The sequence below is a fragment of the Rhineura floridana genome, chromosome 9 (genome assembly GCF_030035675.1).
Source record: "Rhineura floridana isolate rRhiFlo1 chromosome 9, rRhiFlo1.hap2, whole genome shotgun sequence".
Classification (NCBI taxonomy): domain Eukaryota; kingdom Metazoa; phylum Chordata; class Lepidosauria; order Squamata; family Rhineuridae; genus Rhineura; species Rhineura floridana.
Window position 1 is genome coordinate 10,882,654 of NC_084488.1, and position 12,513 is coordinate 10,895,166.

Below are 12,513 nucleotides of genomic sequence, written 5' to 3' on the forward strand. Positions count from 1 at the left end.
CCCAAACACTCTCAAACCTGGCACCAACCATGCCCTTCCCACACCTAACTTACCTGCTGGTCTTCACCAAAACTCTTTCTCCCACCCCAGTCCAGTACCAATACCAAAAGTGAGCAAGGCTGGGAGAAAAGTGGCAGGCATGACAGATTTCAAGGAGATAAGGTGAGGGAGAGTTCAGCTCCCTGCACCTGCATTCCTCTTTGGTTTCAGCCAATGAGCAAAACAGTCTTAACTTGAGTTAGTCTCAGTCTTTGCAGTGACACTGGCTCCGATCCTGCCGATACTAGAACCCAGCTCTGCCTTGGCTTGGTATGGCCCAGCACAGAGAACCTGCATATCTGCCTCTGCTGTTCAATATTCTCCTGTAAATTTCTTAGTTTTTCTTAACTGCAATAATTTTTGTGGCATCAATCTTCTTTGCATTTTTTTGGTACTGACATGCTTTTAAAATATTTTTCATTGAATGTTATTGTCAAGGCCTTTTCTTTCTGTTTTATCATTCCCAGCTATGGCAGATGAAATACGGTTCATGTCAAGGGGTGTGGGGGCTTTCCAGTGTTTTGCACCGCCTGCAGCATGTACGACTATCTGCCTGTTGGACAGCAGTCGTGGGTGTGCTCTCGGTGCAATGAGCTCCTGGCTCTCCGGGAACGACTTCATTTCCTTGAGGCCAAGGTGGCGGACCTGGAAAAGCTGAGAGAGGCAGAGAGGTGTGTGGAGGAGGCCTTCAGGGACGTTATAGCTGTGTCCCACTCCAACGATGATAGCTCTCCTGCTGTCATGGACAACGATGGTCTCGGGGAAGGAGAGCATCCAGCTGAGGAAGAGGGAAACGATCCCTTAGAAGGGACCCATTCCTTGGGGGATGAGCAGCTATCCTCTCGTGCCGAGGATATATCTCCAGGGGGTGGAGGGATCCTTGTAGTGGGTGATTCGATCATTAGGAACATAGACAGTGGGGTGTGTAATGGGCGTGTAGAGCGCAAGGTGTTTTGCCTGCCTGGTGCGAAGGTTGCGGATATCGCCCGTCGTTTAGATAGTTTGGTAGACAGTGCTGGGAAGGAGTCAGTGGTCGTGGTGCACGTTGGCACCAACGACATGGGGAAATGCAGCCGTGAGGTCCTGGAAGCAAAATTTAGGTTGCTAGGTAGGATGCTGAAAGCCAGGACCTCCAAGGTGGCTTTCTCTGAAATGCTACCAGTTCCACGCGCAGGACCAGCCAGACAGGCCCAGCTTCGCAGTCTCAATGCATGGATGAGACGATGGTGTCGGGTGGAAGGGTTCGGATTTGTTAGGCACTGGGGAACATTCTGGGACAAGCCGGGCCTTTACAAAAGGGACGGGCTCCACTTGAACCAGAATGGAACCAGACTGCTGGCACTTAAAATTAAAAAGGTAGCAGAGCAGCTTTTAAACTGACTGAGGGGGGAAACCCGACAGGAGCTGAGAAAGGTCCGGTTCGGAATAAACCTCCCTCCTGGGATAAAAACCAAAGAAATGATGAAATTTTAAAAGGGGTAGGCCTAGAAGTAGGCATTGTGAGAGCATAACGGAGACCTGGTGGAATGGAGAAAACCAGTGGGATACGGTTATCCCTGGATATAAACTATATCGGAAGGACAGGGAAGGACGTATTGGTGGCGGAGTCGCTCTATACGTGAAAGAAGGCATTGAATCCAGCAAGCTCGAAACCCGAAAAGAGGCAGACTCCTCCACAGAATCGTTGTGGGTGGTGATACCGTGCCCCAGGAGGGACTTAATACTGGGAACGATCTATCGTCCCCCTGATCAAAATGCTCAGGGAGACCTTGAGATGAGATATGAAATTGAGGAAGCATCCAAACTAGGAAATGTGGTAGTAATGGGTGACTTCAACTACCCGGACATAGACTGGCTGCATATGTGTTCCAGTCATTACAAAGAAGCAAAGTTTCTAGATATTCTAAATGACTATTCCCTAGACCAGTTGGTCATGGAACCGACCAGAGGGACGGCAACCCTGGACTTAATCCTCAGTGGGGACCGGGACCTGGTGCGAGATGTAAGTGTTGTTGAACCGATTGGGAGCAGTGACCACAGTGCTATTAAATTAAACATACATGTAACTGGCCAATTGCCAAGAAAATCCAACATGGTCACATTTGACTTCAAAAGAGGAAACTTCACAAAAATGAGGGGATTGGTAAAAAGAAAGCTGAAAAACAAAGTCCAGAGGGTCACATCACTCGAAAATGCTTGGAAGTTGTTTAAAAACACTATATTAGAAGCTCAACTGGAGTGCATACCGCAGATCAGAAAAGGTACCGCCAGGGCCAAGAAGATGCCAGCATGGTTAATGAGCAAAGTCAAGGAAGCTCTTAGAGGCAAAAAGTCTTCCTTCAGAAAATGGAAGTCTTGTCCGAATGAAGAAAATAAAAAAGAACACAAACTCTGGCAAAAGAAATGCAAGAAGACAATAAGGGATGCTAAAAAAGAATTTGAGGAGCACATTGCTAAGAACATAAAAACCAACAACAAAAAATTCTATAAATACATTCAAAGCAGGAGACCATCTAGGGAGACAATTGGACCCTTGGATGATAAGGGAGTCAAAGGTGTCCTAAAGAACGATAAGGAGATTGCAGAGAAGCTAAATGAATTCTTTGCATCTGTCTTCACAGTGGAAGATATAGGGCAGATCCCTGAACCTGAACTAACATTTGCAGGAAGGGATTCTGAGGAACTAAGACAAATAGTGGTAACGAGAGAGGAAGTTCTAAGCTTAATGGACAATATAAAAACTGACAAATCACCGGGCCCGGATGGCATCCACCCGAGAGTTCTCAAAGAACTCAAAGGTGAAATTGCTGATCTGCTAACTAAAATATGTAACTTGTCCCTCGGGTCCTCCTCCGTGCCTGAGGACTGGACAGTGGCAAATGTAACGCCAATCTTCAAAAAGGGATCCAGAGGGGATCCCGGAAATTACAGGCCAGTTAGCTTAACTTCTGTCCCTGGAAAACTGGTAGAAAGTGTTATTAAAGCTAGATTAACTAAGCACATAGAAGAACAAGCCTTGCTGAAGCAGAGCCAGCATGGCTTCTGCAAGGGAAAGTCCTGTCTCAGTAACCTATTAGAATTCTTTGAGAGTGTCAACAAGCATATAGATAGAGGTGATCCAGTGGACATAGTGTACTTAGACTTTCAAAAAGCGTTTGACAAGGTACCTCACCAAAGGCTTCTGAGGAAGCTTCGCAGTCATGGAATAAGAGGAGAGGTCCTCTTGTGGATAAGGAATTGGTTAAGAAGCAGAAAGCAGAGAGTAGGAATCAACGGACAGTTCTCCCAATGGAGGGCTGTAGAAAGTGGAGTCCCTCAAGGATCGGTATTGGGACCTGTACTTTTCAACTTGTTCATTAATGACCTAGAATTAGGAGTGAGCAGTGAAGTGGCCAAGTTTGCTGACGACACTAAATTGTTCAGGGTTGTTAAAACAAAAAGGGATTGCGAAGAGCTCCAAAAAGACCTCTCCAAACTGAGTGAATGGGCGGAAAAATGGCAAATGCAATTCAATATAAACAAGTGTAAAATTATGCATATTGGAGCAAAAAATCTTAATTTCACATATACGCTCATGGGGTCTGAACTGGCGGTGACCGACCAGGAGAGAGACCTCGGGGTTGTAGTGGACAGCACGATGAAAATGTCGACCCAGTGTGCGGCAGCTGTGAAAAAAGCAAATTCCATGCTAGCAATAATTAGGAAAGGTATTGAAAATAAAACAGCCGATATCATAATGCCGTTGTATAAATCTATGGTGCGGCCGCATTTGGAATACTGTGTACAGTTCTGGTCGCCTCATCTCAAAAAGGATATTCTAGAGTTGGAAAAGGTTCAGAAGAGGGCAACCAGAATGATCAAGGGGATGGAGCGACTCCCTTACGAGGAAAGGTTGCAGCATTTGGGGCTTTTTAGTTTAGAGAAAAGGCGGGTCAGAGGAGACATGATAGAAGTGTATAAAATTATGCATGGCATTGAGAAAGTGGATAGAGAAAAGTTCTTCTCCCTCTCTCATAATACTAGAACTCGTGGACATTCAAAGAAGCTGAATGTTGGAAGATTCAGGACAGACAAAAGGAAGTACTTCTTTACTCAGCGCATAGTTAAACTATGGAATTTGCTCCCACAAGATGCAGTAATGGCCACCAGCTTGGATGGCTTTAAAAGAAGATTAGACAAATTCATGGAGGACAGGGCTATCAATGGCTACTAGCCATGATGGCTGTGCTCTGCCACCCTAGTCAGAGGCAGCATGCTTCTGAAAACCAGTTGCCGGAAGCCTCAGGAGGGGAGAGTGTTCTTGCAGTCGGGTCCTGCTTGCGGGCTTCCCCCAGGCACCTGGTTGGCCACTGTGAGAACACGATGCTGGACTAGATGGGCCACTGGCCTGATCCAGCAGGCTCTTCTTATGTTCTTATGTTCTTAATTTCTTGACTGACTAACAGTTTTTACTGATTCAAAAAAAATCATAAAAAAGGAACTTGCTTGTCAATCTGCAGCTAGTTTGTTCATGAATAATACTGTAAACTGTATTATATTAAGTTTCACATTTATGAATGAGCTAGTATCTGAAGCACAGAACAAAATAATTTTCTGATACAATCAAAATGAAAGGTAAGTCTCTCCTCCCCCCCCAACAGTGAGATTCAGAAATGAATGAGGTGGGTGAAATCAGCAAGCTACCAGTGTCAACGCTGTGCTGATGACAACCGAGGTCACATGAATTGATATATGAGTTCCAGCTCCCACCTGGAGGGAGATCAGAGCCTGGTGAGGCTCTGGCTATCCCTACTGCAAACATCCCTCAGTGCCATGTTCACCCTTGAGCCTATCTGCCTGTAGTGAAGCCTCACGCCTAGCCATATGCTTAAGATGAGAGCTGCCCAAGTCAACTGGTCCATCCCTGCCCCACCATTCCACATGGCTGCCAATTACAGATGCCTCCCCAGCACCAGGAGAGTCCCCTCCCAGTCCCTGTGTTAAAGTTTTTGAGACTGCAACGTAACTTCACCATCTATGGGCCTTATTTCCCCAAACTTTCTGTCCCACCTGCTAAGCTGCTACAGTTGTCAATCTAAGGAAACTTCAAAGACCCTAATCCAGTGGTCCCCGACCTGTGGGCCATGGACCACTGGGGAGCTGTGAAATTATCCTAAGGTGTCCACAAAGCTTTGCAAGTAATCCTTATGTGAGCCAGGAGAAAGAATTTCTCTGTCTCCTGCATTCACGTTGTCCAGGATGCACGACTGACGTAAAATAATTTCCAGCTGCAAGCGAGTTAAATTTTGCACAGATGGTTGCCTGCTTTCTCTCAAGTAGCTTTAGCAGCCAGGGCAAGGAACACAGAGATCAATCCACCCGAGTAGCTTTAGCGGTGAGCAGCTGAAGAGAGAGGGAGATGAAGGCAAGCCAGCCCACAGGCTCAATTGGGTAGCTCCTCATGCAGGTGTCTAAGCCACCGCAGCCAAGCAGTCTGCAGACAGGCGAGAGTGTTTCTAGCTACTGTTTCTTCCCTCTGCTCCATACTACCCTCGTCTCTGCCTCCCACCCTGTAACCGTCCTGGATCACCCAGCCATCCCCAGCCAGGCAGGGGTTTAAAGCCATGCCTGTACGTTGAAAGGGGAGATCTGGCTGCTGCCACCGCTGCCTTTTGTTCAGTGGAAGGTTTCTAACTGCCCCTCTCTTCTTTAGAGACTTCCAAAGCTCCACTTCTGTCCACAACCACCCCTGACTGGTACTGTACTGCCTGTTGTGGGCTCATCATTTTTAAGGGGAGCACGATTTGCAGTCACCTTTGAGTTCCATTCCATCCCCGGCAGCCAATCGGGCCTCACTGTTAGCTGTCGCTCAAACCCTGTGCCATCCTACCTTCCACCCCAGGGTTGGAGCATGAGGGGTCCTAATTGGGCCCCAGAGTATGTAGGATGACAGTGAGCTGGTCCCATTTTTAGGAAGTAGTTTGAAATACTAAGCATTCAGGCACACAAAATATATTTATATTGCTATTGTATTTTCTCTCTGAAGGCCATTTTACATATTATAAAAAGCATAAGAGGCAGTACCATGCCATGAAGGTGTTAGTGCCAAACCTGTATGTAGATAATTATGTCTCATCTTATGTATAAAGTCTGTTCTCTCCCCCCGCCAAACTGATATTGATCAATTATGGCTTCTCATTTGCATCTACTGTGTGTGTAAGATCATCAGACATGGCCACCTACATGCAGTTTTCATGTTAGGAAGGCTTACTCCCAGAAAATGATAAATGGCCAATCAAGATGGTATGGGGGGAAAAAATCTTCCTAGCCTCCAAAAGAGAAACCAGCAGTGGGTTGAGCTGCTTAGCTGGCTGAAGGTCCTATATAGGCCTTCCTCCAAATTAAGTTGGTCACATCTCACGATTGGCCAGAAATCCTGACCCTTGCATGATTCCTCATCCTCCCGTAGCCCCTCAAGATGCTGGCCCAGAGAGGAACAATAGGAGGGTGGTGCCTCTCCCGGTCACTATACCCTATTCTCCTTCCCGATGCTTCAGGACATCTTTTTGTTTTTTCTTTCATGATGGTAGGATTTTTGCCCACTAGGACTTGGCTGTGAACACAAACTCTGTGTGGATAGGCCATGGAACATCTAGCAGGAATAGCCATAAAAATATTAGAGAGGTGATTAATATATTGTTTTAATATAAGCGCTTCAAACATGCCTAATTCACAAAGTGCATTTAATATGTGTCATGTTGAATTTATGTATTTATTTTAAGTGAAAAAAGAAGTTTCAAAGATACTGGTTTTTGAAGTATAGGCTGTGGGAATATGAAAGGGAAGAAATGTTGTGTGTTTTGTACAATAAATAGGTGATATAGTTATTTCCACCATTGTTTTAAAATGTTATGCCCAGAAGACATTGTTGTAATATTAAACAGATGGGTCTTTTTTGCTCCATTCACTAATGTTTTACTAGTAACTAATTAACAGGTTTACAGCCAAAAGTAGCAATAAAAAGTGTTCAGGAGCTTAGACCAAAGCTGTCTTTTTACAATTACAACCAGACAAAACAATTTGCATGATGGTTTGAGGCTAAATATTTTTCAGATCAAAGCTTCTCCTGCTGTTTTCAAATAAAAGTTGACAAATAGGAGACCAAACCCTGCAGATTACTTCAGTTGTTTCATACCTTAAAACTTCAGCCTTAATTAATATTAATTACTGGTAACAAAATGAATTCTACATTTGTGAGCCTTGGATATTTTCATGTATATGGTTGGATCTGTATTTAATTTCTGCAATTTATAATGGTTCTCACCAATCAAGGAACTAAGACATAGTGTGGAATACAAAGGTAAAAATATTAAAATAATAAATAATATGTTTTGGTTCTTTTCTAGATAACCAAAACTGATCCTCTAGACTGGAATTAAACAGTTCCCCCCTTCCCCACATCACACATACACATCTATTTTTTTCTAGTTATCTATATGTGTGAAAGGACTCTGTTGCTTAGCTGGTAAATCTTCAAGCAGCTATATACCATTGCCGAGGGTGTGTGTGTGTGTGTGAGGAAAATAAAGAGTTGCTTGCAACCTAAATAAATCAGAATATTTGAGACTGCATGTTCAGTGGTACTGAAACAAGTTGGACAGTCAAGGTGCACAAAAAGGGGTTGCAGAGTTATTTATTAGAGTTATTTATTATTAATTTATTACATTTCTGTCTCACCCTTCTGCCAAGGAACTCAAGATGGTGTACATAGTTCTCCTCCACTATTCTTTCCCCACAACCACCATGTGAGGTAGGTTGAGCTGAGAGATCGTAACTGGCCCTAAGAGATCCCAAAAGTTTAATGTAGAGTTGGGATCTGAACCTGCATCTTCCTGGTCCTAGCTGACACCATAGCAGCAACTAGACCACACTGATTGTGCACACCGCACGGCTCTCCAGTTACCTACCTGTTTGCATTTTCAGGTGATATTTGCAATATTGTGACCACAGATCATGGTGGAGGCTACCTTATTGTGCTAATGGCGAGTGACAACTACTTAGCCAGTTCCCCATTTTTTCAACTAAGGGCCTTTTACTTTTGACTTTTTGAACTAGGAATGGAACTGGGAGAACAGAGGCATTAACACATCGGAGTGAGCTACAAGGTTTAAGGCAGAAGCACAAATAATGCTGGCCTGACTGAAATTCACAAGTGGAAAAAAAGCTGGGTTTTTTTGTTTCTTTTTATTGGAGAAAATTAACTGGACTGGGATCAATTGCAAATGATTTGGAGGGCCAGGAGTCATTTAGTTGGCGAGGATTTTTTTTCGGGTGGTGGTGGGAAGAGGATCTAGGAGGGAAGTGAATCAGGAAAAATAAAATATGTTTTGTGAGGGAATCACTTGAAAGGGATTTGGTGGGATCTGCCTTGAAAATGAATGGCGAGTGAACTTGAGAACTTATTTTCAGCGCATGTCAGGCAGAGGAGCGATCATTCAGTTTTGCAGAATGAGGCAATGGCTTGTCAAAGACCTCTGGAAACTCACCAGCAAGAAATGAGAGGATGCCCTCTCAACATGTACCTTCCATTCAGCTACCTTAGATAATATCTGTTGATAGATGACTATCCTCCATAACTTGTCTCACAACCTTCTATTCTGTTTCCGAACTTCAGGAGAGAGTGGTCTCCATTATGTAGCCAAAACCACTGCAGCCACGCATAAGAGAGAGGTGCTGCTGGCCAACTTGGGAGAATCCCAAGGTTTACAAAAGTTAAAAAAGAAAACTTTAGGGGGGGGGACCCCAAGGGGAGAACACCTCCCAAAAAAAGCCTTATAAGAACTCAGTATCATGGAATGTTGAGAGACTGAGGGTGGGGGAGGATCTGACAACCAGGTTGGGGGGTGAGGTGAGAGCAAAGTGGCTGGAACAAGAGGAGAAAGATACATAGACATAGAGTAGAAAGTACTGCTCTCGGGATAAGTCTCTTCCTGGTTCAAATTGAGAAAGTATTTTAAAATGTCCCCAGGGATGGAAGTGATAGCTGCCAATAAAGATCAGTAAACATGTAGCTGGGAAGTGTGTCCACTCCCTCCCAATCCCCCCTCCCCAAAGGTAGCAGAAAAGGGTCTCATTCATTCTAACTCAGCTCTTATTTAGTGTGAAACATTTTTTAAAAATATCCTCATGCAAACTCCAAAGCCAATGTAGTTCATTGTCCCAGTACGGCAAGTTGGAAGGGGCTGTGACTGGAAGAGAGTGGCTTATGACAGCCCTGCAGTTAGTTCCCACGGAATACTGCAGGTCAAACTCTTGAGTTGGTCTGAAGCTGAGAGTACAAAACTCTGCAGTGTCATCTATTGCTTTCATCAACACACTGCAGGTTGGGCTGAGACAATAGTTTAAAACATTCCTTTAGCATAGCTTCCTCTTATATTCCTATTTATTTTAAACATTTTTATCTTGCTCTTCAACCAGAAAAGGCTCCTAGGGAGGCTTACAAATATCAATTAAAAGATACTACCTGCTTGCAACACAAAAGGAAAATAGTTTGGGAAGGAGGAGGAACTAACGGAGGGAAAATTACTTGGATTCATGCTGAACTTGATGCTACAATTTGTTGGAGATCCTAGAGCACTGTCAAATTATAGCATATGCGATCAGCTTCAGTTGTTGCAGCCTGAGGATGTGGGCAGAACGCTTGGGGCAGTAAGGCTAACTATGTGCCCTCTTGATCCCTGCCCATTATGGTTGGTAAAATCTAGCAGGAGGGGATCGACTGGATGGGTCCAGGGACTGGTCAATGCCTCACTATGGGAGGGAGTTATGTCTACCACCTTGAAGGTGGTGGTGGTGTGACCCCTCTTGAGGAGGTCTTGCATGGATCCAGAGATTTTAGAAAACCACCATGCAGTCTTTAATATTCCCTTCCTGGGCAAGGTGACTGAGAGGATGGTGGCTGGCTAATTGCAGGCATGCCTGGAGGAAGCCGATTATCTCGATCCATTCCAGCCCAATTTCGGCACAGAAACAAGCCTGGTGGTCCTAACTGATGACCTCTATCAAGAGAGAGACAGTGGCAAAGTGACCCTGTTGGTTCTCTCTGATCTCTCAGCAGCTTTTGACACCACTGACCATGCTGTCCTCCTGGAGTGGCCATAGGAGGCGTGAGTTGGAGGTACTGTATTGCAGTGGTTTGGCTCCTACCTGCAAATCCACTACCAGAAAGATTGTTGCTCAGCACCATGGCTTTTGGGCTGTGGGGACCCACAAGGGTCTATTCTGTCTCCTATGCTATTTAACATCTATAGGAAACCATTGGGCGCTGTCACCTGCGGATATGGAGCACAGTGTCATCAGCATCCTGATGACATGCAGCTCTATCTCTGCATTCAGTCTGAATCAGGAAGGCTATAAAGGTGTCTGGAGGCATTGATGGGCTGTATGAGGGCCTACAAACTGAGGCTGAATCCTGATAAGACCGAAGTGCTGTGGGTGTGGTTCCCGAGTGCAGGAATTAGGTGTATGACCTGTTATAGGAGGGGTTGTACTCCCCCTGAAGGAACAGGTTCATAGTCTGCAAGTACTCCTGGATTCCAACTTATCACTAGAGTCCCAAGGGACTTCCGTGGCTAGGAGTGCTTATGCCCAGTTGGGGCTGATTCTCCAGCACAGCCATTCCTGGTTCAGGTTAGCCTCAGTTGTCCATGCTCTGGTGACTTCCCATCTGACTCTGGACTATTGTAATGTGCTGTATGTGAGGCTGTCCTTGAAGATGACCTGTAGGCTGCAGTTAGCGTAGAATGTGGTTGCTAGGCTGGTAAATGGGACAGCCCAATGGGACCATGTGTCACTAGTCCTGAAAGCACTGCACTGGTTGCCACTGAGCTACCAAGCCCAATTCAAGGTGTTAGTACCAGCATATAAAGCCCTAAATGTCTTGGGACCCAAGTTTCCAAAAAAGCACCTTCCCCAGTATCAACCATTTAGGACTGTACGATCTACGATCTGCAGACAAGGCCTTGTTGGCATTGTCCCATGACGGGGCCTTTTCAGTGCTGGCTCCCTGTTCGTAAAATGCCCTCCCCAGTGTGGTGTGTCTGTCTCCTTTACTATTAACTTTCAGGAGGAATTTCAAAACATTCCTGTTTACGAGAGCATTGGAAGGCTGAGGAGAACTGTTCCTGGCAACTTGAAGATCACTGGTGAAATAATGTTTTAAGTTGTGTTTTGGAATGTTTTTAACTGTGTTTTAGAAGGTTTTTAATTGAAATTGTTGTTTTGGAGATGTGTGCTGATCTCTCATCTGCACTGGAGGAGTAGTCCTGCATCCCCATCCTTTTCTCTCCCCTATTACAGGGTGATATAATGGCTGATGCCTGGTGACAGTTGATGGCTTCTCAGCAGAAGTGTCCATCTCTTCTTCCCTCCTCTATTGCAGGTTAGATGATTGTGCGGAGAGAGAGTACTTTACAGGAGCCCTGCAGCTTAGCCAATTTATTAACATTGCAGGTCACACATGGGGCTCTACTCCTCCCTAAACCTATTTAGGATTGATTGGTGAATGTGTTAACTCTTGCTAGAGCATTATATAGTAAAAACAGGGCTACTGATGTCCAATCAAAAGCCAAGGCAATGCTATCTCATAACCACCATTTGGTACTAGGATGTTGTGATTCCAGAAATATGTGAATAGACACTTAAATACAACAAAGCTAGTGGGCATCACTTTAAGACAATTTATTTTATACTTGTTAACAAGGTCAGTGATCCATGAAGAGGATTCTTTTGGGGGTTTTGGGGTTTCAGAGTTTAAATTAATGGTTTGGGAGCAAGACTGTATTACTGTGTGCTGAATAGCTAGCAATTGTTTAAATTCATCAAAAACTACATCGAGAGGTCAGGGCTCTCATGGCGGCCAGTTACAGCTGTGACTGGCAACCAATCATTCCACCCCCTCATTTGTGTTAGAATGTGTCACTGGAAACAGAAGTTTGTAGGATGTTGCTGCTGTTTATCATATGCTTGAGATTCACTCCCCTAGCCAACGCTCCCTTCCCCCACCAATATAATGCTGTGATATACTATCTGTGCACATATGATATAAACACATACATTAGGATTCAGTCTAGCTGACCTTTAAAGACTAAGAAAGGAGAAAAAGACATCAGTTTGTCGCATCCAAATCTTTAGGGACAGTTGATGCTATCCAACACCTCTGAGGACTACACAGCAATATAGTGTTTTTCAAGAATAATACAGATACTATGTCAGTGACATAGAAATCACAGATTGATGATCTCAGGATCAGCAAGAAAGTAAAGTTTTGACCTTGATGGGAGTTTAAGAATTCCTTACCAACAGTTGTCTGGAACATAATTAAAGGCTTTTTACCATCATAAGCCTGATAGAATGCAAACCATCATTCCGTACGTTGAAGAGACAGAGATATTGCTTTTATAGCTGCGGAGCTTATGGTCCGAGAGTGATATGAAA